Source organism: Dama dama, chromosome 5 (assembly GCF_033118175.1).
Source record: "Dama dama isolate Ldn47 chromosome 5, ASM3311817v1, whole genome shotgun sequence".
Lineage (NCBI taxonomy): Eukaryota > Metazoa > Chordata > Mammalia > Artiodactyla > Cervidae > Dama > Dama dama.
The window spans coordinates 82030575-82036018 of record NC_083685.1 but is presented as its reverse complement, the minus strand read 5'-3'; the positions used below and the strand labels follow the sequence as shown (position 1 = coordinate 82036018).

Genomic DNA, 5444 nt, shown 5'->3' with positions numbered 1-5444 from the left:
CCTCCCACTCATTAGCATATGAAATTACCCAGCCTACTAACCACACCAAATTTTGGGCCACACTCGTTCTCTGCGATGGTCCACACTCTGTCTGTGGAGCGTGGTTCTCACTGTATCTGAATAAATCCACATCTTACCTATCACTTTGTCTCTCGCTGAATTCTTTCTGCAATGAGACATCAAGAACCCAAGCTTCATTAGGTCCTGAAAGCAGGTACTGTGGGTTTTGGCTGGGTTTGAGTCCCAGCCACGTGGGTTCAAGTCCCAAGCAGGGTTTTGGCTGGGTTCAAGTCCCAGCTAGTTTCCTATCTTCTTTTCCACACCCTCCAGATTCTCTTCTTGGTCTCCTTCTTTCCTTTTCTTTCTTTTTGCTTTGAAAGAATTCTCCTTGAGTGGTCTTCTCAGCTACAGTGTGAATCCCCACCATGCACTGATGGGTTCTGAATCTTCAACCCCCCGTCCTTCCAACTACAGTCCTGGCACAACTAAAACTAAACTCATCTCTGCCCCCACCCACTGCCTCTTCAGTTTCAATGTCATCACAACCAGATAGGGTTCTGCTTTCGGAGTTGTTGAAATGAACCTGGCTGGCTTAAGCAGAGAGAGGGGATTTATTGGAAGGGTGAAGTAACTCATCAGCTCGAAGGAAAGGCTCAAAATCTAGGCTCAGAAGTGACGAAAGTTGGAGCAGCTACAGGGAGCTGAGCAGTGGGTGCAGGTGAATGGCTCCCTCAGGGCACAAAGACTGGAGAATGGAGAATAAGAACGCTACCTACCATGCTGCCAAGGGCAAAGCGGGGTGGGGAGGGATGGATTGGGAGCTATCAGTATTTCATATAGAATGGATAAAGAACAAGGTCCTACTGCATATCACAAGGAACTATATTGAATATCCTGTGAGAAACCATAATGGAAAAGACTATGAAAAATACACACAGACACACAGACACACACACACACACACACACAGGCTTCCCCAGTGACTCACTGGTAAAGAACCCACCTGCAATGCAGGAGGTGCAAGAGACGCGAGTTCAATCTCTGGGTCAGGAAGGATTAAAAACTGCCCTGTGGCTCAGTGGTAAAGAATTTACAGGAGATCCCTGGTCTGGGAAGATACCCTGGAGAAGGAAATGGCAACCCACTCCAGTATTCTTGCCTGGAAAATCCCCTGAACAGAGGAGCCTGGCAGGCTACAGTTCATTGGGTTGTAAAGAGTCAGACACGACTGAGCAATCCAGCACACATGCATGCATACACACCATGTAACTGAATCATTTTGCTATACAGTAGAAATAAACACAACATTGTAAGACAACTGTACTTCAATAAAATAAAAGAAGAATGTTACCCACCAGGTAGTATTTGTTGAATTTTATTATTATTATTATTATTATCATCATTTTGGGCCATGCCACACAGCATATGGGATCTTAGTTCCTAGACCAGGGATCAAACTCACGCTGTATACAGTGGAAGGGCAGAGCATTAACCACTGGACTACCAGGGAAGTCCATTTGTTGAATCTTAAATAAACTGTACCGGTAAGGAAGCTGAGGCCCAAAGAGGATGATTCAGTTCCTTTGCCTCTGTTTTCTCTGCCTTGACACTCAAGATTAGAATTCTAGGAAGAGAGTATCTGATGTCTTGGCTGGGGATGGGCAGAACTCCTTCACTGAAACTCTTCTCATCCCACTCTACCTAATGACAATGATTCTTTCCTCTACAATGAAACTGGGGTTCTGAACCTGAAAAAGGAGAGTCAACTGTTTGGATACAAAATCACAAATGTCTATCGTATTCCTACCCAGAGACATCCTAAACTCTAGCCTCTTTCCCTACACCACATCTTCTAGACATCTTTTGAATAATTTCCCTATCTTCATAACTGGTATCCTTGTTACCATTCCTCACCCCTAAATCTACCCACCTTACCAGCAATCAGCTTCAAAAACACAAATCTGATCAGTCCAGTTCTGTTTCCTGCTAAAAACCCTTCATGTCTACCTATTGCCCTTCAATAAAGTTTTTTGCTGTTGTTTTTGCTTGGGTTTTTGGTTTGGGTTTGGGGGAGGGAGTTGTGGGGTTTTTCTGGTCCAATTCAACTTTTATTACCTTCATCATATACAAGGTGTGTAGACAATAGCTTTTTATCAGCTAACTGTATCGAAAAGATAAACACGGTAATAATTTATGTGATCCAAAATGGGTGAAGGCAAAAGACAAGCTTCCTCTCAATAAGAAAAGTTTCAGACCTAGGAAAAGGACAACAATACTGATTTTTTAAATTGTATTTACTTAGAGGAATTCAGATGGTCAACAAAATTGCTGCAATATTTTGTTTTTGCAGTTACAGAGTGGTATTCAGTAGCAGAACAACAATTATTTTGTATTAATATAAACTTTATCAAAAACAACTGAAGATGAAAAGACTTCCATCCTCATATATAATTAATCTGTGTGGCGCACCAACAAGAGCCTATTTTATTTCTTAGTACTTTTTATTTTTTCCTTATTTATTATTGGCCATAAGACATGTGGAATCTTAGTTCCTTGACCAGGGGTTGAAACTGTGCTCCCTGCAGTGGGAGGTGCAGTCTTAGCCACTGGACCACCAGGGAAGCCCAAAAAGAACCTACTTTAAATTTCCATGCCAATTTATAACCCTCACACTGTATCAGGTTAGCAGCCATTGAAAATACCACCAGGACAGAGCTAGCTAAAGACACATTTGGTAGTGTAACTATAGGGAAAAAAAAGACACAGTACAGTGTAAAAACAAATCTTACACAGCCTTACATTTCAGTTGTTTCTTAAAAAGGAGTTGTGTATGAGGGAGTTAACTGCTTTATGCTGCTTTGTCACTCAGCTGTGTCCGACTCTTTGCGACCCCATGGACTGTAGCCTGCCAGGTTCCTCTGTCCATGGGATTCTCCAGGCAAGAATACTGGAATGGGATACCATTTCCTTCTCCATAAATGCTTTAACGGCATGAAAAAAAAAAAAAAAAAACTTCAATAGAACCAATTTATTCATCATCATCTTCTTCCTCTTTCTCCTCCTCCCCCTTTTAATCTTCTTTTTCTTGTTTTTTTTTTTTTTTTTTTTCAGCCTTGATGACTCTCTTTTTTGCTATGTCAGCTTCCTTTGGCTCAGTAGACACTAATATCCTGTCCATATTTTCCCTTCAGCCTTCTTTTTATAAGGCTGCTTGCTTGTCATCTGCTGCAGTGTTGTTCCTCATCTCTCCCAGGTTCTCTGCAACATCACCAATGGATAGGCCTAGATGCTCTCCTTTGAATTTGGGGTCAAACTCAGAATAAAATAAGAAAAAGGCTGAAGGAAGCCTCTTGGGTACCCTTGACCTTTTTTTTCTGTTTGTTTCCCCTTTAAGAGAGACATAGGTTTTCATGTCTCTTTCACAATGGCCCTTATCTGCCTTTGCCACGTCTTCAAATTTTTCTTTCTCCTTATAGACATGGTCTATTGAAAACTCCAAGAAACTGACTAAAGCATCTGGGTGTTTCTTCTTGTGCTTTTCTTCTTTTTTTTAAGATTTTTTTTTTTCTGTGAACCATTTTTAACATCTTTATTGAATTTGTTACAACATTAGTTCTGTTTTATCTTTTGATTTTTTTGGCCATGAGTCATGTGGGATCATAGCTCCCCAACCAGGGATCAAACCTTGCATTGGAAAACGAATGGTCCTTAACCACTGGACTGCAAGGGACTTCCCTTCTTGTGCAAATTGGCAAGTCTGCACAAAGAATGCATATGATGACAATTTGCCTCTCAGTTTCTTAGGCTCTCCTTGCTCATGTTTAATTATTTTTCCTCAGCGAGGCTGAGTCACTCAGTACCTGTTGAGCTCTCATTTGCGCTGTCTCTGAGGAGCTCAATGTCCTGCAATTGTTACCTAGATAGAGTAATTAACAGGGTTTACAAGGCCGTTCCCAGACTGTACCTTTCTACAAAGCTTCATTTTCTACCACTGCAGTTATGCTGCTCCTCAAACATGCCCTCTGTACCTTTGTATTGTGCGTGCTTAATCACTCCATTGTGTCTGACTCTTTGAGACCCCCTGGACTGTGGCCCGCCAGGGATTTCCCAGGCAAGAATATTGGAGTGGGTTGCCATTTCCTTCACCAGGGGATCTTCCCAACCCTGGGACTGAAGCAGTGTCTCCTATGTCTCCTGCACTGCAGGTGGATTCTTTACCGACTGAGCCATCAGGAAAGCCCCTGAACCTTTATATTGCTTTGGCCAAAACGTTTGTTAGGGGTTTTCATAAGATGGTTAGGAAAAACACAAACAAACTTTTTGGCCAACCCAATACTTGCCCTTCCGCTCTCCTCGGACTTCCTTTTCACATCCTCTATCTCTCAGGATCCTACACATATTCATCTTTCAAAGATGGACTCAGATGTCATCTCCTCATGGAAACTTGTGGAAGGATGTGAGTTAGTTATCCCCTCTTTTGTACTCTCTTCGCATTTAACATGGAAATAGATCACAGCCCTGAGCCCCATTTATTACTGGGCATTTGTTTACAAGTCTGTCTCTCCCACTAGAGTGGGTGGGAGTCATGCACCTAGAACAAGTGACCAACCTGATGGAAATACATTTGGAGGGAAATATGACAAATCAGATTGTGTTTTTCATAGTCTGGACAGTTGCTAAAGACTGCCCCCCCCAAAAGGCTGATAACCACCTACTTAGTCCCCTTGCTCTTGGGAAAATAGGGTTTAGGGAGAGTTAAGTTAAAGAAGAGGAAGGTCTTCTTGTTCCTGGGTTCTTATAGACAAAAAAGTGAGGTGACTCAGAAGGTGTGGATTTGGCCTTTGGAGGCTTTTTAAAAAGAAGAGAGGCTTTATCAGGAGCAAGCAAGAATTCCTCTTGGAAGTGGCCAAATGACTAAGCTGACCCCTGAAGAGGTTGCCTCTTGAGGAGGCCTACAAGGAGCAGAGGAACCAGCCAGAGGGCTCCAATGTCTCCAACCATGTACCCAAGGAGCTCAAGGATGTTTGGGGGAGGAAGCCCTTGCTAATTAAGCCTCTACACTTGAGCGAATGTGAGGCTAATAAGGCGGCCCCATTCCAGGGCACCTCCACACCAAACCAGCCGGTCTGCCTGTTTATTGCCCGTATGGAGATCATTAATGCCTCCTGACACTGGGGTCACTCCTGGGGTCAATCCCTGAGCCCGTTCTGCAAAACAAGGGGAAATGAACTTCCCAGCACATGTGGCTCAGGCTTGGTGGGGAGGGGGGACTCCCGTCACCCCACACCTCCGCTCTGGGAGAGATCAGCACCCCAGGCTGTTGGATCCCCAACACAATCCCTTCCGCCCAGGTTGGGCCCTTGAGAGAGTGGTTGTGGGAAGGGCAAAAGGGAGGCCCTGGTCTGGGCTGGGACAACCCCCACCGAGGCGATCCCAAACGACAG

At 43.8% G+C, this 5444-nt stretch overlaps 1 pseudogene; it reads right to left on the bottom strand.

Moving 5' to 3' along the window:
- Positions 1 to 3070: 3070 nt before the first annotated feature.
- LOC133055579 (putative high mobility group protein B1-like 1) lies at positions 3071 to 5156 on the bottom strand (annotated as a pseudogene).
- Positions 5157 to 5444: the final 288 nt, after the last annotated feature.